This window comes from Phoca vitulina, unplaced genomic scaffold (genome assembly GCF_004348235.1).
Source record: "Phoca vitulina isolate PV1807 unplaced genomic scaffold, GSC_HSeal_1.0 scaffold35, whole genome shotgun sequence".
NCBI lineage: Eukaryota > Metazoa > Chordata > Mammalia > Carnivora > Phocidae > Phoca > Phoca vitulina.
The window spans coordinates 2755266-2778197 of NW_022589738.1; the positions used below are offsets into that span (position 1 = coordinate 2755266).

The 22932-nt window shown below is 34.3% G+C and overlaps 1 protein-coding gene across 1 annotated transcript in view; it reads left to right on the forward strand.

Annotated features, from left to right (window-relative positions):
* Positions 1-22932, forward strand: part of IL1RAPL1 (interleukin 1 receptor accessory protein like 1) — a 1353569-nt gene that overhangs the window by 419213 nt on the left and 911424 nt on the right. The window lies entirely within an intron of this gene.

A 22932-nucleotide genomic window follows, 5' to 3' on the forward strand; every position in this document is an offset into this window, starting at 1 on the left:
CGTGTTTTATTTTTTATTTTTTAAATTTTACTTTATGTTGGTACACCATACATCATTAGTTTTTTGTTTTTGTTTTTTTTTTAGTTGCAAATAGCTTCTTAGGAATGTATTTTTTTTTTTTTATTTTGTTATGTGAATCACCATACATTACATCATTAGTTTTTGATGTAGTGTTCCATGATTCATTGTTTGCGTATAACACCCAGTGCTCCATGCAATACGTGCACTCCTTAATACCCGTCACCGGGCTAACCCATCCCCTACCCCCCTCCCCTCTGAAACCCTCAGTTTGTTTCCAGAGTCCATGGCCTCTAATGGTTCCTCTCCCCCTCTGACTCCCCCCCTTCATTTTCCCCTTGCTTCTCCTAATGTCCTCCATGCTATTCCTTATGTTCCACATATAAGTGAAACCATATGATAATTGTCTTTCTCTGCTTGACTTACTTCACTTAGCATAATCCCCTCCAATTCCATCCATGTCAATGCAAATTGTGGGTATTCATCCTTTCTGATAGTTGAGTAATATTCCATTGTATATATGGACCACATCTTCTTTATCCATTCATCTGTTGAAGGGCATCTCAGCTCCTTCCACAGTTTGGCTATTGTGGACATTGCTGCTATGAACATGGGGGTGCATATGCCCCTTCTTTTCACTACATCTGTGTCTTTGGGGTAAATACCCAGGAGTGCAATTGCTAGGTCATATGGTAGCTCTGTTTTTAACTTTTTGAGGAACCTCTACACTGTTTTCCAAAGTGGCTGTACCAGCTTGCATTCCCACCAACAGTGTAAGAGGGTTCCCCTTTCTCCACATCCACTCCAACATTAAGATGTATTTTAAAAAGCATATTCTTGCATAATCCTCCTCAGACCATCCTTGCCTAGTAATCATACCCCTCATTTTTTGCAGGGATGAGGGTACATTCTCCTAAACTGCTTACTAAGTGTTTACTCTGTAACACCAATCCTATCGTAGGCTCCTTAGTTAAAGAAAATAAAATTTTAGCTTATTTTAATTCTTTCTAGGGTAGTTACTCTGCTTTCTTCACATTTGGTATTCAATGCCTTGTCAAATATAATTTAAACCCAGTCATTTGCAACCTTGAGGAAGTGAACCACTAACTCTAAACTTCTAGCAATCCCGTAGCAGTCTCCAGTTCCTCCAGAAGACTTGTGAAAATTCTCTTTGTTATAAGCCATTGAACATTTGTTGGAGTCTGCTGCTTGCTGCAAGAAGATTTCAGAAATTACTGTGTTGGTTCATACCGGTACTGAAAACATTGCAATGACCAAAGAAAGGGAACATTACCTGAATCTCCCTTTGATATAATCAAGAAGTGGGGGGAAATTAATCTCCATCCCCTACCATTATTTGTGCAGGATGCTGCTTAGTATCTTTCTCATTATGGAGTGTTCTTTTAACTAGAAAAAGGGTTAGGCATTGCCATGGCAGAAAGACAAAGCCTGGTGAAGCTAATAGGGATTTCCATTCACATCCCATGTTTTCATCTTGCAAATTACACTCTTTCTCTGTCTTGTTCCCACCATAGAAGCCCAGAGATGCCTGGCAGTAATATGACACTATCTTTTTTATGCATTGTTTGCTGATTGTCTTCTACTCAGTTCTAAGCTCCTTGAAAGCAGATCCTATGTCTTGTTTACCTTTGTGTGCCTACAGTTATCTCTATGCCTTACACCCGACAGGTGTTCAGTAACTGTTTGCAGAACAGAATTGAGTCATTTTCGAAAACTAGTCTATATTATGGACTCTGATGATTTTCTTTTATTCTACAAAAAGATTTTCTATCCTCATTTTCCTTACCAGTGGCATATCACTCATAATACAGCATGCTATTCCATCAGGCCAGAAAATGTGGATGAACACTGCTTTTCAGGTATTCATCATTTCTTCTTTTGAACTAGTCCTAAAGATGTGATTATCTCTTTTACAGAGAGCAATTATCCCATTTTGTGGTAATTCTCTTTTTACAAGTTTGCCTTCCTAGTGGACTGTGATTTTTTTTTTTCAAAAACAAGACTATTTCTCAATATTCCTAGGACGACCTAGCATGATGTTTGATAAATAACTGTTGCTCGATGCTTTTTTGTAGAGGTCGATCTCCACGTGGTCTTCTCATGCTTTTTCCATCCTGCCTTCAGATGTCTCTAGCTTGTCGTAGACTCTGTACATCACATTGCCAGTGCCTCCTAGGCTCCTGCACTTGTCTGTCACCACCTTGCCCCAATTTTCAGGTGAGACATGGATTTATCTTCATTAACCCTAGAAGGCTTTCTCCTTAAGAACACTGACATATGGCATATGACATAATATATGTTACTTGCTCTGGAAAATAAAGCATAACATATAAAGGAGAGCATGGCATAAAATAATAAAATAATAAAACATACCATAAATTTCATTGTAATCCAAAAGCATTTTTTTGAAAATTATAATAATAATTATTCACTTCTCTCTGGTACTTAAGATGCCCTCATTTTAGAGGGGAAGAAATAGGTTCTTTGCACATGAGATCTGGAAAGAGCCATAGGGAGACTACTTGGCACAGAACTTATTTAAAGTGACATTAATTGCAGTTTTTTTCTGTGATCATGAGATATTGTGACTGATAATATTTCTGAGATCATCAGATATTACAGTGCCTTTTGCAGCATTTTTCTTCACAATACCAAACCGAAATCATGTGAATGTCCATCAGCAGTAAAATGGATAAGAAATTGTGGTAAATTCACACAAGGCAGAACGATTTGGAAATGAAAATAATGAAACTACAACCATGTGCTATAACATGGATGAAGTTTACAGACATTAAAGAAGTCAGACTCAAGGGAGTACTTTTCATATATTTCTGTTTATATAAAGTTATGAAGTTCAAATCTAGAGGGGTTAGAAATGAAGATAGTGATTACTGCTGGAAAGAGGGAGGGAGTAGTGATTGGGAGGGAGCATAGGGGGGCTTACAAGCACTGGTAGTATTCTGTTTACTGACCAGGTTGATGGTTACACAGGCATGTTCATGCTGTGATAATTCATCAAGCTTACAATGTATGTACTTGGCTGTATTTATGTTACATTTCAAAAAAACCTGAAATTTCAAAAAAAATGGGGAAATTGTTGAATACCATCGGCTCTTTTAATGTACTATTGTGTTAACCTAAGAGTTTTTATTTTTTTAATATAATTTTATTTGTTAGTCACCATACAATACATCATTAGTTTTTGATGTAGTGATCCATGATTCATTGTTTGCATATAACTTAAGAGTTTTTAAAGTAGTCTTATTTCTTTTTTTAAGTATTATTGGTGAAATCTGGCAGAAAACAGGATAAGAAGGTATGTTTCATGTGAAGTATCTAAAGAAAATTTTGTTGGTAAGATATGAGTTGTAGGTTTGGAATACTGGTTAAAACTACCAAAAAGATCAGATAACTGCCACAAGTTTTTTTCTGGTGACAGCACTGTTAAAAAAAAAAAAAATTAGCAACATAAGCTGCTTTTGCTCATTGTAAAATAATTGAAAATTAAGTTCAACCACTTATCCTGTATGTATGAACACACACATATTATTTTTACATTCTAATGAAGAGTTCACTGTGATAGTGATTGATTGGGTACAATGTACAAAGAAGTGTTTTAGCCACTGGAGACAAGAAGGGAAAAAATGGACCTTCCTAAAGGAAAATATGTAATTAAGTCCTGTTCTAGGAGGTAGGAGGAACAGAGTAGTCCTCTCCCATGAGATTGTTTATGCAAGATTTTTGTGTATCAAAGAAGCTTTTCAGGGCAATAAGGAGGCATTTTCAGCATAAAGTACGCTGCACAAACTGTGGAGGTGGGAAATAGCATAGGCTCTTCAGTGTACAAGTGGATATGTGAGGGTGGGTCTATAGATGAAAAGATAGGTAGGGGTCATGTCATCAAGCTTGATTTGCCAAAGAATTTGTGCTTCATTTGCTTAGTGACTCTGAGATTCTGAGAGATTTGAATCAAGGGAGGGACCCCAAGGTGGTGAGTCCTTGCAGGCAGAAAGACCTTTCAAGAAGAATTTAAACAAGGGAAGGATTATATGGTTGCGGTGATCAGGACACATTTGAAAGACGTTTAGACAATGAAATTGGTGGAAATTGTATTCTGTTAGGATATGGATGAAAGGTGAGGGTAAGGTCTGAGGTTTTATTTTCTGGGACTTGGTACACAGTATGTCACAGACATAATGGGGGAAATGCTTTTAAATGGACCTGGGTCCTTCTCAAATTTAACTCAACATGTGGGCATGAGGTCCAGTGTGGATTGGAACTGTAGAGATTTTATTCAATTCCACAGCTTCAGCACATGTTATTTTGTTCAGTTAATTGAAAATGAGAATATACCTGACAGTAAGCTGATTACTTCTATGCTAACGTGACAGTATTATAGATCATAGGTTGTATAATACCTATTAATTTGGGAAATGGGAAAAAACAAAACCGTGTACTCTGGAAAAACTTCCTTTGTTAAATATATAGGGTATAGTTGGTGTATAAATGCATAGAATGAATACATAGTACTATTTTTGAAGATTTAGAAGCATATGTTCATTAAATATGTTAACAGATTTTTTAAATGATAGCAAATCTTAAAAATCAAAGTTTTTGTAGGAAAATGTTAGTTTTATCTGTGTACTCTAATAAAGTAGAAAAAAATGTAGTTTGGGATATTCTACAAATGCTAGAAATTAGCCAGAGTAGGTAAAGGACTTGACATGTAAAATACACCTGGTATCTTAACAATGATTTTATCTGGAGAACAATAATTTTCTCAGGCAGTGAACACATGAGGATGTGGCCCAGCTCTTACTGGAGTATTTTGAACTTGTTTAAGGACATAGCAAATAGAGCAATTAATAGTGTATTGAACTGTAAATTAATATCCATCTGAAATCGAGTTTTTGAACTCTCTATTAATGTGGAGAAAACCAACTTAAAAATTATGAATAGCATGGGGTTAAGAAATTTGGTAGAATAAACTACTTTAGGACTAAATATGCAAAACTGAAGCCTTTTTACTCACATTATCTGTTTAACAGTGCCTTTTTTCTTGGTGTTTTCCACGACTTTTTTAAAAAACACTGTAGTAAAAATTTCCCTCAAGTTTGCCAATGATAAGAAATCTTGTAAAACAAATGTGATAAACTGCCAACATTATAATGTGTTATATACATACATACATATTGCATTCCTTAAAGTGAAGCTAAAGGCATACAGTATGCATTAGTAAAGAATATATGAGATTAGAATTAGGTGTTTTTAAATTAATACTGGCAAGGATGAGCATATTTTCCTTCAAGGCCTTCTAAAATGCATCTTTTGTGTCATGTTTTATCAGTTCTTTTTTTAAAAAAAGTGAACTTAGCATGTTGAGAATTCTATAAAAGCAATTGCAGAAAGCAATTCTATAACTTTAGAGTTTTCATTATAGATACAGAGTAGTAAAAATTGACAGTTATTCTTCTTATAGCAGCACGAAAGATGTTTGAACATTATTCCGTGGTTGCTACTTTTAAAACCAAATACTTAGGGAAAAATGATCCATGTTTTCTCCCATTTGGATTGTCCATGTTTGTGAATACAGACATAGTGTAATTAAAACATTTTAAATATGCACCTAAAATAAGCATGGGAAAATCACAATAAAGGACCAAATACTACTTTAGTATGCTTTTTGATGTCATAGTTCCCCTTCTGGTTCTAAACGTGCATAATCACAACAAGGTAAAAACAAGAAACAGTCATATGTCTTGACATTTGTTTTTTAGAAAATTTAACTAAAATTTTGTGAATAGACTGTAACTTGACAAAAGAATTTACTACAGTATACTCTTTTAAATAAATCTTACTTACAATCATATATGTGAAAAAAAAGAAAGCTGAAGCTCATGTTTCAGCTATGAGGTGTTAAAGGCAATATCTTGGATATCTCCGGTTTGTCCCACCTGAGATCCATTTCCACCTTCCCCAGTATGCTCTGTGCCCTGGAAAGGGGACCTATAAGGAATGCATCGGGGATCCCTGTCCTCTGTCTTCCAAGTGTATGTAACCAGTGGAGAACACCAGAGGGAGATCAGTGACAGGGAGAAAACTGAGTGGGAGCTCTTTATTTCTCTGGCTTTCTCTCTCTCGCAAGGTGGTTATTGAAGTGACATGGTGATCAGATTAAAAAAAAAATCAGAAAACCCTCTCTCCCCAACTTGCCTTCTGTCTCTGGGTTCTGATACCTGTTCTATCCTTTGTTTTGTCTTGACAATATTTGTATTTGATTTTCTTTATTAAACTCTCCTCAAATTTCCCAATTCAATTATGTTGTTTATTTCCTTGAAACAGGAAAATATCTGGAATCTACTTCTAATTGGCTTTAAAAATCTTAATGACAGTTGGCGCTCAACTCTAAATACATTGAAACTTTAATTTACATATTTATGTAATGCCTGTATTCATTTTAGTCATAATAAAATGTGTTCCAAGTTGTTGAGGAGTGGTATTAAAGGAACACCATTCATTTTTCTGCTCTATAAAATGTTTTGAATGGGTTAGTTCAAAATTTGGAATTTAGCCCTGTATGGAGCAATTGGTATATGTTTTACTAAAGAATTACACTTATAAAATATCTTTCAGGTAAAGATGTAGGAATTACATTCAACATTTGTGAGTTATAATCAAGATCACTGACAAATTTTCTAATAGAATGAATGGTTATAAACCAGAAAAGCAATGACTATAGAAAGGAAATTTTAATTTTGCTGTGATAATTGGGGAGAAGGCATTAGATAAATTTTTTCCCTGTTCCTGGTAATACTAAATTAAAGATATTAGAGTTATGTTTACTTTATATGTGAAAACAATTATAGGCAAACAAAGACTTCAGAATTGTTTAGCAGTTTATAATCTGAGTATGGAATATGTTCATGTTTAACATTTCTTATATTAATAAATATTACTAAAAATAAGTTTAAAGTAATAATCCAATGTTACAGTTAAGTGTCTGTTCAAAAATACATTTTTGGAGACAAGATGCCTGGCTGTGGTAGAGTATGAAGATCAACAAATCCTTTCCCCAAAAAAGTAACAATAAAGTTGGACAGAATTAACAGAAGAATCACTTCAGTATTTTGGTAATTAACCAAAGACATGCAACAATCTGAGGGATAGTTCATTGCTTTGTAGTCTAAATTACAACTATTTAGTAATTTTTGGATGATGGGAAGGAATGTATTATGATTAGGAGCTGAAACCACGGGCTCAGACTTCCAGGTTCAAAGCCTGGCTCTGCCACTTAGTTTTGTGGCCGTGACAACTTATTTATTCCTTCAGTTTCCTCATCTATAAGATGGACTCTGTTTTAGTACCTATCATCATGGGGTTATTGTAATTATTTATATGATGTAATATATACTCACCACTTGAATAAAGGCAGGTAAATGGTAAGCACTCAATAAAGGTTAATTGTTCTTATTTTTGTACTTAATCTATTGTGAGAGGAAAGAAAAAAAATCGGCTTTTATAGTTATTTAGAATAGTCAGTTTATGTTCTAGTTCCTATAAAATGGACCTCTTCATATGTAGTATATATTGCATAGAGAAGGGATGCTTCTGTCTTAATACGTGTACATACAGGCCATGCATGTGCTCTCTGAATAAATGAACGTACAGCTCACAGGGACCAACTGCTGATGGGGGTGTAAAATAGTATGGCCATGTCAGAAATCAGTTGTTAGTTTCTTTGGAAATTAAAAATACACTCACCATTTGACCCAGGTTTTACTCCTAGGTGTTTACCCATGAGAAATAAAACTGTATGTACATGCAGGGTTGTACACGAATGAGCATAGTAGCTTTATTCGTAATAGCTAAAAACCAGAACCATACCAAATGTTTACGAACAGGTGAATTGATTTTCAAAACGGTGGTTTATCCATACACTGTAATATGACTCAGTAATAAAAGGAGTGAACTATTAATGCATGTAACAATATGAGTGAATCCCAAAATGATCATGCTGACTGAAAGAAGCCAAACAAAAAGAGTATACGCTGCATGATTGCATTCATAGGAAATTCTAGAAAATGCTAACTAATCTCTAGTGAAAGACAATGGATTAGTGGTTACTTAAAGAGAGTGGAGGTGGGGTGGAAAGGGAGAGATTACAAAGGGGCTTGAGGAAGCTTTTGGGTGTGATGGATTTGTTCATTATTTTTATTGTAGAATGGTTCCCTGGGTATATATGTACGCTAAAACATATCAAGTTCTACCCATTAAATATGTATGGCACTTATATCTGTATGTCAATTATAGCTCAACAGAGCTATTTGGAAAAATACATTTCTTCTATAACCTAAATTAATGTAGAAATTTAACATTTTCTTGGGTTGTTTTATATTTTTGTTTTTAATACTGAACACACTTGGAACTTTCTCACTAAAATCTAAACTTTGGCTTATGTCCACAGTCAAATGATGTCTGACAATCTGTAAAAGATTATTTATGCCCAGTAATAAATTATCAACTAGAGAGAGTGATATTTTATATTACAGCATTTCAATTGAGTGTGTTGTGTCTGTTTTGTACAGATTTCAGGAAGCTCCATGGAAATATTTATTGGTGTGTATACACCCCCATCCCCACGTGTACATCTATACTGCTGTTCTTTGGAGAGGGGGACCATTTAAAAAAGCATTTTCTAAGAGTGATTGAATTATCCTTGATTTTATATACAGTGATCCAGTCATAAAGTTTTAATTTATGCATATCATTATAGGGAGACTTAATTCATTCAAAGGGAGGCATATGCATACTGTTACTGTAAGGAGCCATTTCCTTATTTATTTATCAATTTTCAGATAAAATGGGTTAATAACCTAAGCAACCTTTGGTAAAATATTTTAACAGATCTCTGAATATTCTGTATTTTAGTCTGCCATATAGTAAAGTTATCAAGAATGTAGTGCTTTATCATTATGTTAGGTCATCGATGTAAAATAGGCTACATTTTTTAAAAATTTTATTATGTTATGTTAATCACCATACGTAACATCATTAGTTTTTGATGTAGTGTTCCATGATTCATTGTTTGCGTATAACACCCAGTGCTCCATTCAATATGTGTAAAATAGGCTACATTTATTAAAAAATGAGAATTACTTTGAAACATCTAATGCTTAGATATTTAAATGCCATGAATATGCTATAATGAATATTTAAATCTTTGGAGTCAGACATAGTTGCTGCTAATGCCAATCAAATCTAGAATGACCAAAGAAACTCTGCTTTCATGAATAAGTAATCTTTCTCCCCATGAGTTTTCTGAATAGTGTAAGAACTCATGTGGGAATAGGGAAAACACTGTTTGAATGACATTTTATCTTTAAAAAATGCAGCAACCACAGAAGCAGATGTAGTATAGTAGAGTCTGCTTGACCTGTTCACAACGCTTTGTGAGTTTTGAACTAAAAAAAAAAAAAATGCTTTGTTTGATTCTAAACTACAGCTAACAATCTCAAATCAGTGTCTGAATGTCTGAAGCCTTTATTATTCTGAGGAATTACATATTGATAATCCAATATGAATTCTAAAATAATTTAATGGTTTCTATTATTTTAACTTTATTATGGTAATAATGTTCCTTTATAAATAAGCCTCCTAAGTTTCAAATGTCAGTATGATATAGGAGCTTTGACTCTGAATTTTCATACTGGTCATATTACTCTATTTTAAAACATTTTCTAAATATCACAGTTAATTGTATAAAATTCTGTTTAAAATTTGAACTATATTATAGAAGTACTCCACTGATACTGGTTCCTGCCACAGTGGTACAGTTGAAAGGTGTTTTATTAGAAGAAAATCTCAATAGGATAATTAAAGGTGAATACTAAGAAAGACCTTATATTAGACATGAATCTCTACTGATACTGAAGGACTTGTAATCTATTTGGGGAATATTCCTGAGGTTTCAAGATAGAGCAGTATCCAGGGTATCTGTAAGGCCTCTCAAATCCATCCTTCAGAGAAAGGACAAGAAATATTATATTCAGAAAGAAGCTCATCTTGGAAACTAAGCCAAGTGTATCAAAAGCCTAATGCTTTTGGGAGGAAAATTTCTTCACTGTAACACAGAAGAAAATAAAGACAAGGGAGTAGTTGTTACTGTCTAAAACAGTCATTGAAACAACAGGAAATTTTCTGCTTTGTACTTTTAGTACCCCTAAACTGTACATATCTCTAACTAAAGTTGACTATTTGCCAAACACCTAGTTAATGTACCAGTTGAAAGAAGTATACATATATGTACAGAACAGTCCCATAGTTCTCAAACATTTTATTACTTAGTGGGTAGAAAAAGTGGTCATTAGACATGTAAATAGCTGATAATAATAGTAGATTATGTAAGTGTACATTCACAGTATATTGTGATTTATTAGTTCGTTACCATTCATTAATTCAATAAATATTTATAGCCCAGCTTCTTTGCTGGGAAGATCAAAGTGCCTAAAGTGTGGTCACTGGTTTCAAGTAAGAGATAAACACAAACAGTACAGTGTGTATACTAGAAGGTTCACAGGGAATATAGAGGCAGAGGAATCCCATTCTCTTTGTGAAAAGGTGGCAAGTTTCTGATGAACTTCTGGTGGCTTTGGCTATTGTATAGGGTGTGTTTGCAAAGTAAGCAGTAAAATAGAGGAAATAATTGAATATATGCCACATTGTCACATTATAGTTACTTTTTCAAGGAAACATATTTGGCCCAGTGGGATCACATGGATTAAAAGACCATTAATAAATTTAATAAATATTTTCTTAAAATTTACCAACATCTGTTATTCTAAAACAGCCTTTATATACTCTTCAAAATAATTAAAATTTAAGCATCTTATTGTAAATATCATTGTAGATTGAATTTCTAGGCAAAGTAAGAAGTTTTATATGTCTCTTCATTCAGAAAAGAAACAACATGTACGTTTTGGATAATGATCTGTCCTTTCAGCATGCTGGTGTATCATTTGCTATGGAGGTTTTTACCTACCAAGTATTCAGAAAGTAGTGTATGTGTGTGTATGTTATTGTAGCCTTGGTATAGTAACTCTGTAATGTATTTCAATTTATAGCAGATTTTTATGCAATTGTGCTTTTAGAAAATGTTTTTAAACAGAATAATACACATATGCAGATATATATGTATTTTCAATAGGTGTCAAAGTTATGTAATTCCTAGAATCATACATTCATTGTACAAAACCAAGGGTAAATTGGAAACAAGCAAAACTATTATATTTTACTTTTTAAAAATTTTGGGATTGTAGATTATATTTGATAGTAAGTCAGTGCTTCACTTTTTCATTTATTTTGAGCGTTGGCATTAACTGAAGATGACTCTTCTGTATAAACTGTGCCCAAATTATAGGATTCAGTGTCACTCTGTTAAAAGCAAATTGAATAATAAAAAAGATAAATTGTTTAGTTGCACCAGGACATTTTAAGAATAAAGAAAACATGGAAGAAGCGTTCTGAATAAGTGGTGAATTACTACCACATGTTGCATAGTGCCTCGATGAATTAATTGAATATGGATTTGTGTGTTCAGAATCTGCTCCTCTAGACTGCTTATAGGAAATGTGTATTTCTCAAAAACCTTTAATCATGTAAATATCACCAATGCAAAAACAGGACCTAAGTGAATCCAAGAAAATAGTTATTTCTATCAAAATTCCAATGGCACTTTCACAGAACTAGAACAAATGATTCTAAAATTTGTATGGAACCACAAAAGATCCCAAACTGCCAAAGCTATATTGAGAAAGAAGAACAAAGCTGGAGGCATCATGCTCCCTAATTTCAAACTATACTATAAAGCTATAGTAATCAAAGCAGTATGGTGTTGGCATAAAAGCTGACACACAGATCAATGGAACAGAGTTGCGATCCCAGCAATAAACCCACATGTATACAGGCATTGGGCAGTTATGGAATGAATAAGTCACATGAATAAAAGGTACAGCACAGAGACTCTAGTCAATGTTATGGTAATAGTGTTGTATGGTAACAGATGGTAGCTACACTTGTGATAAGCATAGTATAATGTATAGAATTGTTGAATCACTGTTGTACACCTAAAACTAATGTAACATTGTGTGTCAACTTTACTTAAATAAGTAGATAGATAAATAAATAAATATTTTTAAAAGTGGGCAGAGATCTGAAGACATTTTTCCAAAGAAGACAAACACACATGTTCAACAGGCACATGAAAAGATGTTTAATATCACTGATTATTAGGGAAATACAAATCAAAACCACAATGAGATATAACCTCAACCACATTAGAATGGCTGACGTCCAAAAGGCAAGAAACGACAAGTGTTGGTGAAAATGTGGAGAAAAGGGAATACTCATACACTCTTGGTGGGAATATAAATTGGTGTAGTGGCAGCCACTATGGAAAACTATGGATGTTCCTCAAAAAATTAGGAACAGGTCTTACCATATGATCTAATTATTCTTCTTCTGGGTACTTATCTAAAGAATATGAAAACATTAATTAGAAAAGATATATGCACTCATATGTTCATCACAGCATTTAAAATACAAATTTATAAGCATTATTTATAGTAGCCAAAATATGGAAATAATAACGTAAATGTTCATCACTAGATGAATGGATAAAGAGGATATGGTGTGTACATACACACACACACACACACACACACACACACACACACAATGCAATATTACTCAGCCATGAACAGGAATGAAATCTTGCCATGGATGGACCTTAAGGGTATTGTGCTAAGTGAAGTAAGTCAGAGAAAGACCAATACATTGTGGTTTTACTCAGTTTATGGACTCTAATAAACAAAACAAATGAACAAGAAAATGATATAAAGCCAAACTAATAGAAAGAACAGACTGATGGTTATAAAAGGGGAAAGGAGATTGGGAGGTAGGTGAAATGGGGGGAGGGTGTCAGTTGTATGGGATGGATGGTAACTAAATTTTTCGTGGTGATCACTTTGTAGTGCATTACAGATGTCAAATTATAATATGTTGTACCCAAAACTTATATAATGTTCTATAATGTTTTACCTCAATGAAAGAAAAAAGTTTATTCTTTGAGCCTTTAGGAACTAGACATGACCATAGCAACATGGAACTTTGTTTTATAAGGTTTTAATACTTCTGCTTTATTTTCCATCACAACAGAGGTTTACATAGCCAGGTTTCAGGGCTTTGTTAGGACTTTCTAGAGGGTCACCATAGCCATAGTGGATTTTGAAGTGAAGGAACCTTAAGTTTATGCTGAAAAATAAAAACCTAAGTGTACTAAAAAAGCCAAACTTTAAAGAGAATCTCAATCTGTTTATTAAGAATGACTACCACTGAATGCATGTAATGGACGATATTGGATGTTTGAAGAAATGTATTCATACAGAGTTGCACTTTTCTCTGGCATAGTATTATTTGGAAGATTTTTACTATCATCATGTCAATGATGGTAGGTGTGTAGCTCATTTTAAGAACAGTATATTTTAAAAATTTGTTAGACCTTCTTTCTTCTAGTTATGAATGACCCTGTTGATTGTCTGAATTAGTAATTTGCCTCGATGTTCATTACATTCCATTTTCTTGTTCATTGTTGTCTGCATCTACGTGGCTGTATCATTTGTTACATAACAAAATAATAGAATCTTGATTTGCATCATCTTATAAATCATTGAATCTGACTCAATTTTCAGTGTAATTTTCCCTTCTCACTATCTCCAATTCATGATTATGTACCCTTGCATTGAAATTTTCTGATTAAAGAAAGTTCACAATGCCCCACTTTCCAAATGTATACTCTAATTGTTTCACTCTTTTCTTCCAGTAATTGATCTGTGTCTTTTGTTTTATTACTTCATGAACCAGACCAGTTTTTCACAGTCTATGTCCAGTAATGTTTAAGGTCATTCAATTAATCATTCCTCATTGGGTTTATAAATTAATCATTCACTAACCCAATAATTATTGGGTTTATATATTAATTGATGTACTCATTAATTTATGCATTTGCAAATACATTTGGAAGGCCTACTATCTTCTAAGAATTCTACAGAGAACTTGGAAAATAGAGATGACTGTGTTGGTCAAAGACCTTACATTGTAATAAAGGCAAGAGACAGTTAGGCAGATAATTATAAAACAGTGTGATAAATGCATTAATATGTATCTTCATGGAATATTATGGAAGGATTCAGGAAGAACATCTGCTCCTAGGATATCAGGAAAAGTATCATGAGAAATCAGAGGCTAGGTCTTAAAGGACAAGTGAATGTTGGCCAGGTAAAAAAAACATTCTGAGATGAATGGACTTGAGCAGATTCCAAGAGGGGAAGAGCAACATTGTGTTTGCAGGGAACCATCAGTAATTCATTGTTGGTAAAGCTTGAAGCATGAGACATTTGATGGTAATAGAGACAGGAGAGTTAGGGATCAGATCATGGAGTAACTTTTAAGCCACATTAAAAAGCTAGGACTTCATCTGTGGGTGATTGTTAACCACTCAGAAGCTTTAAGCAGGGGAATAATCTGGTTAGATTTACTTAAGATAAATCTACTCGCTATGTATCCTTAGGGATATATTAGGAAATCATCAGAGTAGTGCAGAGAAGCAGGTTTGGATATGAGAATATGAACTCTAGAAATGAGTACTTTTAAAAAGGACTAAAACACCAAAGACCACATATTGGCTCCAAAGCTACAGTGACAGAATGTAGAATAGTGGTTGCCAGGTGCTGAGGGGGGAGTAGGGTTTTGGGTGAGACTGCTAATGGGTCCAGGGTTTCTTTTGGGAGTAATGAAAATGTTCTGAATTTTGATAATTGAGATTATTGCACAATATTGTGAATATACTAAAAGCCAGTGAATTACACACTTCACTGAGTGAATTTTATGGTGTGTGATTTATATCTGAAAAAAAGCTGTCATAAAAAAGCAACAAAGAATTGAGTGATGAATGAGACAAGAAGAGAGATGGAGCTACCTAAAGAAAAGTCTCAAGTTTCTTGCTTTGGTGACAAGGTAGATGATTGTGCTACCAATATGATGGAAGGCACCAGAGAAGGAGGTATTGTGGGAGGGGAGTAGGGGTGAAATTGGGGGTGAATGGTGTTTATTTTAGTTTTAGAGAGTTTGAGGTCTGTGTAACATCCACTTGTACTTGAACTGGTTGTTGGCCTATATAGATAGAAATTTAGTAACACATGTTCTAGAGTTTTAATGATTACCCCAATTTTTCTGTCTCCACACATTGCAGAATTACAGCACAATCTTGTAAGTGGCATCCCTCTTTGCATGCCTGTGGTTCTCATTCCAGGAGTGGGGTATTAGAATCTAACATGTGTAGACTTACCATTTTAAAAGGCTAGGCTACTAGAGATGCCAATGTCTTTCATAGGGAATTTTTATCTATGCTTCTTATGCCCTTCATGGGATATTATTGGTATCATTGATGGTTAAAACCATGAGGTTAGGTGCAGTCATCCAGAGTTTTAGGTCAAGTGAGCAGAACTTTCAAGGGGTCAGAGAAGGAAGAGCAGTATCAGAATGCTCAAATAGAGAATGAAGAACAGCTAATTTTAGTAAAGATTCTTGGCAAATCATTGTTTTAAAATCAGTATTTATTGGGGCACCTGGGTGGCCTAGTCCTCTGAGCATCTGACTCTTGGTTTTGGCTCGGGTCATGAGCTCAGGGTTGTGGGATTGAGCCCTACATTGGGCTCCATGCTTAGTGAGGAGTCTGCTTGAGATTCTCTCTCCCTCTCCCTCTCCTCTTCCCTCTGCTCACACACTCTCTCTCTGAAATAAATATTTTTAAAAAATTTTAAAATCAATATTGAGTGAATGGGGAAATAAATGAATGTGATCTCAAGGAAACAAATGGAAGAATTTCAGGAAAGACAGAATGATCGATATTTCACAATCAAGAGATATGGTCAGTAAGGTACACACTGAAATGTGTCCATTGGATTTGGTGATAAGGAAGGACTAGGTGACCGTAGTAAGTTGAATTTCAGTAAGTGAAATAGAATGGGAGGAGAGGTATTGGTGTAGACCATACACTTAAGAAATGTGGATGATAAGGAGAGGGACTGAGAACATGGGAGGGTTCTGGAAGAGACGAGAAATGTTTAACACTACTTTTCTAATATCAAGTCAGTCTTCCTCTAAATGTTCAGGAATCTTATTTAACTTATTTTTAGTTTTCCTGTAAAACCAGAATGAAACTGCACCCAAATTTCTGAACACTTGATTTCTTAATTTGTATAATTTAGAGGTAGTTACCATTCAAAATGCCGTTCTTCTCCATTTTACATTTTACCCTGTAGTTGGAAGTTAAATTCACAATACCATTCAAAAAAAATTTTTTTTTAGAGTTTACTGATAAAACCTGGGGCCTTAGTGGTGGTCATATCTGTAAGAGACATGTCACAAGTTGATGACATTTCCATTGTTAGTAATTCTGCACTGGTCTGTTTTATTCATCCCATTCATTATTTTTGGTAAATCTGCTTTAAATCATAGAATAAAAGTTCTATTTTTTTAATAAAAGCTATACATACTAACATTCAAAAACACTTTATTATGCACTGTGTTAAGTACAGTTATGCTACCAGAATTTTTCTTACAGAGAGGTACATTTTCCCCTTTATTACTTTGTGCTTTCATCTTCTTTGGTTCCTCCCTTTTCTCTCTTTTAAAATTTTATCATACATTTTACTCCGTACCTTCCTTGTCTGTGACTAAAAGTGGGGGATTCTTTCTGTTTTGAGCAACAGTAGTCAACAAGTTTACCTTTCATATGTTTCCAAATTCTCTTTCCTTCCTTTCAGGGTGGAGAATTCCAGAATTATGCCAATAATTGTTCCTGTATATTTTTATTTTCAGTATGTACTCACTCAACTCATTACCCACAGTTGTTCATTAAACTGTGCTTTTGAAATGCTGTGATCTCTTTATTATCAGTTGAGTTGCATTTTATGAATCTTCATTTCCCTTGAAATTCAGGCAAGAATAGAGAGGGTTAATGACCCCTTTCTCCACATCTTGGACTCCTTTTTGGACTTGCTTACCTGTGTGATCTCCTCATTCTTTGTCTGCATTCCATCAGTACCTCTACCAGCTCCTTCAGTGGTTCTTTGCATTCTCCCGGTCTTCCAGTGTCTGTGATCCAAAGCTACAGATTTTACCCTCTGCACTTTTCTTCCTGTTCATTCCAGCCCCCCCCCTCCATTCTCAAGGCACTTTTCACCATCTCTTTGTCATCAGTTTTGCAGTGTGTATCCCTCCCTAGTCTTTGCTTCCTTCTAGTCCCTGTCTACTCTCTCACTTTTACCTGAATACTTTATCATTCCTACTATAACTTTAAATTTGAGTTGTCCAAAGCTTTGTTTGATAAGTAAGTAGATTTCTTAACTGATAGACTCCTTCAATGCAAGTCATAATGAGCACCAGAAAAATGCAGAATTCAATTGATCAGGATGCAGGGAAAGCAGAATAAAAAGTGAACATTGAGAAAATAAACATTCTTCTGAAATTCTTTTTTAGTTCCAAATATTGCCTAAGTAGTCTTGAAATGTCGATGTGCCACACTGATATTAAAAGTTTATCATTGTTTATTGTTAGTTATCAGAGTCCTAAATAGTGAGTGATTAGCTTAGAAATTCCATGTTGAAGTTAAAAAACAAAAATGAAATTTCCTTTTTAAAGGGCTTATGCTTAAAGCTGCTATTTATTCTTTCTTACCTGGCACCCAAAACTCCCCCTCATTTGATTACTTGTTTCCTTACTGAGCAGTAATTTAATGTAGCAGTCTTGCTTAAACAAGTATTATAAAACAGAATAGATTATATTTAACTCTTTATCACAAACCTTTAGGCTTTATAGGAATATTAAACAACTATTGATTTTAATGTATAACATTGTCATCATTCCTTTGATTTAGAAACTAGCTATAATCTCCAGTAAACCACTCATTGCAGCCCACACTTGTTAGCATAATCAATTTATCACATTGGTTTTATGAAGTTCTAAGAGAACCCCACTGTAGGGTGTTACTAAAAATTACAGCTGATGTAAGCTTTTCACATCATGCCAAAGGAAAGGCAGTTGACACTACCAAGAAATAAACTCTAGTGCAGCCTCTGTAATCATTTGTCAAGATGTATTATGTCCTTGTCAATATCAAGGGGTAAACACTGTCATTAATCTGCACGTGAAGAAATAAGTAACCGTGTCAATGTTCAGGTTTCTGGCTGTTAATGGAAATTCATCTTTATTGCATTTTTCTCCTTTAAAAAATCTCTCCTCTTGTTCCCTTTCTATAAAATGTGCAGTTGCATTGTAATATTTGGAAAATATATATAATGCATTATTGCAATGTTGGCCATTGTGAAATTTGCTGGGTGTGCTTAGCAAGACAGGCACTGACAATGCAGTAGTTAAGCTGAGCCAGCATAGATTAGTCTAAATGAGAACACACCAGCTATAAATTTAACCAAATGTTCATTTTCTAAAGTGATTGCTTTATGCATCTGCAAATAGGAAATAACAGAACATCCAACTCTTTTTTTTCTAGACAAATATAAAACTTGGATTTTTGAAAAGCTTTCTTTAGAACCTTTAAACAGTTATTTTAATTTTAGATGCTGTCACTGATGTGTTATGCAAAAGAGGGCTATTACTTACAGTGGATGTAGAATGGAGTCACATTTATAGCATCTATTATTTGACTTAAATTGCCTCTTAATGTCTTAATACCTTCCTATGGAGAATCTATGACTTATCTATATTAATTAGGTGAATATTAAAATTAAACTTGGATATAATAGTGTTTTGTGTCCATCAGATAATCCCACAAAATTCAGTGGATTAGATTTCTTCTTTACAGGATTTTAGTTAACATCAGTACATTAGCAATGTACTCTGTTTATCCAGCACTGCAGTAAAAGTTACCCTCAAAGAATTAGCAAATCAGAAGCTTAACCATGAAAATAATTATATTCCAGAAGATACAAAGGTTGATTGCCGAAATACTAAGTCACTATTTATTGCGTTTATGCTGGCATCAGATAGTGTATGTTATCTTATGCAATCTACTGGAGAACACTAACAATTATGTATTATCATATATCATACTGTTAAATTAAGTGCCCTTCTAAAGACCACAGTCTTAAGACTTTGAACCCAAGTGTGTCTGGCTCAGAAATCTCCGCTGTAATGCAGTGGACTGCACTGCCTTTCCGAGTATTTGCTCAAGGAAAATCTTTAGATTTTGTTTTGAAAGATGTCAGGTAGTCTACGGCCATACCACCCTGAAAGCGTGCGATCTTGTCTGAGAGATGTCAGGTATATTTACCTATGTCACTAAAGCTGTTTGATTAGCAATGAGGCATCTGCCTTCGTGAAATCCCATACCTATTTTTTAGAGCTGTGATAAGCATTTCTTTTACACAGAACGTGGTAAGTGGAATCTCATAGTAACTAATAGCACAGCTTTTGGACACCACCTGCTCTGGTTCAGATTATGGCTCTGACACTCTCTAGATGTGTGACGATAGGCAACTTACTTAACTGCTCTGTGCCCCAGTTTAAATGACCTGTGAAATAGGCATAATTATGTTGGGTTAATGTGAATATTAGATGGAGCAATAAATATAAAGTAGTTGAAAGAAGGCCTGCAATATATAGTAATTGCTTAGTAAACAGCAGTTATCTCTGACCATTTTAAAAAGCAATGTCTCCAGCTCATGTATTTCTTAACACAAATGGGAATAAATGTCCCATTTAGTTCCATAACATTCTTAACATCAGTACCTACTTTTCATTCCCTACACATTCCTACCTTTTCGGCCTTGATTAATACTCATTCTCTCCCTCTCCCTCCCCTCCCCCTGCCCACATTCTCAACAGTTTTATTGTGATAAAATTTACATAGCATACAGTTCACCCATTTACAGTGTACAATTCATTTGTTTTTAATATACTCACAGGGTTGTGCAGCCATCACCACAATCTAATCTTAGAGCATTTTTGTTCTTCCTAAAAGAAACTCTGTACCTATTAGGAGTCACACTGAATCCCCCTCCCTTCTCTCCGTGCCTAGCCCTAGGTGACCACTCATCTATATTCTGTCTGTGTAGATTTGCCTATTCTGGACAATTCATATTGATGGAATTATGCAACATGTGGTCTCTTGTGCCTGGATTCTTTCACCTAGGATAATGTCTTCAAAGTTCCCTGTGGTAGCATGTATCAGTTCCTGATTGATTTTCTTGCTGAAAAATACTGTATTATGTGGATATACAGAACTTTATCTATCAGTTGATGTTCATTTGGCTTGTTTACAGTTTGGGGCTATTATTAATAATGCTGCTGTGAAGATTCATGTGCAATTATGGACCTATGTTTTCCTTTTTCTTGAGTATATACATAAGAGTGGAATTGTTGGGTTCTTAGTCTTGATTACGTGTTATGAGAGTTACAGTAGCTTTCTCCTTGGTTTTCTAGCTTTTAGCCTGGCTCATCTTGTGAATGTTTTTACATTTCTATCAAGGAGGTCTTTTGGTATCTTAAATATGATTGTGTTAATCCCATGTTCATGGCATTCAGTGGCTCTTCTTCTGTTTGGGGAATAAACTACAAACACCTTAACTTGACATGCATTTGATCACTCAATGTTTATTGAGTTCCTACTGTGTCCTAGGCTCTGCTCTAGATGCTTGAGGATATATTAACAGTCAAAACAAAGATCTCGGCTTTGGTGTGAGCCACATTCTAGTAAATGGACCTTGAAATTATGTCCTCATTTTGCCTCAACTTTTTATCATTTTGTCACTTGTCGTTTCCATTCTCACTGTGCCTTTCCCCTTTTTTCTACCTTCAGTGTGCTAACTCCTCCTTGTTTTTCAAAATTTGACTCAAATATTAGGCCCTGTGAGAAGTCTTCTCAGAGATTCCCTCCCCCAATCCTTATCCCTTTCAGACTTATATGTATCTCCTAAATAGCCTCATAACATGTTCTTCCAACACTCATCATAGCCCACAATGTATTCCATTATAATAGATGATTTATGTGTCTTTGCCACTAGACTGCAAGCACCTATAGCAAGAATGTTAACTTACTCTATAGTGTGTGTTGCCAGCACAAGGAGGGAATAATTCATGGAAGAATGAATTGAAAGTATAGTGTCTGAACATTGAAATATTGGACAATTACAGATAGCACCACCATGTGTCACCCTTGAAATCAGGACACATTAGAATAAATTACTACTAAAATCAAAATCAAAATTCTGTATGTGCTTTGATAATAAAAAAATACACTCCTACTTCAGTCTATTTTTCATTACACCATGGTGCCTAGGAATAAAGATAAATATGAAAAGCTATTCAATTACATTACTTTCCAATTTGCATTTTGGGGAAGTTATTCTAAATCATGGAATAAGAGTAATGTGTGTTAGGCATATCTCCTTACAGAGATGCTGATTTTATATGAACTTCCAACATCCCTGTAAAATGGGCACGGTAAATTACACATTTCTATTTTATATGTAGAAATGTGGAAACTCAGTAAGTAACGAAAAGCACAGTACTTGCTCTCCTAAAAGTGGTAAGTGTCTGTTAAAGTCCAAACTTATTAGAAACATCACTGGAAAATTTGTGAACTAATTTTTAATGTTCATTTTACCAAGGAAGGGAAAGTTGGAAATGGGTGAATGAAGGCCTAGAAGGCTCTATGATCATATTTGGGTCTTAGTTTCCTGACTAATTTTTCATCCTCTCTCATCTTTTTGATTAAAACCCATGCTCTAATGTTATTGATAGCTCTACTACTTTAACTTTAAATTAAATAAATTGATTCAAATGATAGGTAGTGTGACTACTGAAATTATCAGAGGACATGATAAATTTTTTTCTGTATCAAATTATATAAGCCATTAATCCCCAGCAAGACTTGTTTTTCAAAGCTTATCTAAAATTACAGTACTGCAGTTTTATTCATGTAAGTGTAATTATTATAGATTATAAATTTCATCGAATACTTGTTTTTTGTTTTGATCATATATGGCTATTTGGTTATATTCATTACATATTTTTAGGTGAGATAATTATATAATGGTTATGTTTAAAGATGGCCTCCTTAATTTTTAGAAGTATAAACTGAAATAGTTTATGGATAAAAGATATATATAGCATTTGTATCAAAATAATATGAGGGGAGTGTGAATGGGAATGGAGAGGCAAGATGGTGTATAGGTTATTTTTTGAAGCCATGTGATAGGTATATCGTTGCTCATTTTACTCCTTTAAGTTTGTATTTTTGTATACATTTGACTTTTTCCATAATAAAGTGTTAAAGTATTTTGTATTTTTGCCTTTGTGATGTTATTTTTTTGGCAAGGACAGGGCAAAAATCAAACAGAACATTGATATTTAAAATTTTCAGTTCCAAAACTCCTACCAGGTGGATTGAATATAAACGTTGCATGTGGTGGTTTGGTGATAAAGAGCTTTGGCAAAGGCACCAAATTGAGCTTAATGATAATTCCTACTGAGATCTTGAAATACTCCTATTTGAAGAGCAAAAATATGCCATGGTGTGTTCAGAAGAAAAGCAGAGTTTGTGAGAAGGCCAAAGAGAAGTCGACTATTATATCAAAGTACTGATGAGATTGAAAGTGAGACTTGGGTACTTCTGGGTAACAGACCATCTTAAATTCTTTCTCAGTTGTACCATTATATTTTTTTCCCTTTTCATTATCTTTAGTGACTTTTTTGCTAAGTGCTAGGTTTTTAAATGATGTATGTAAAGCCGGTAATTATTTTACTTTGGTTTTGTAA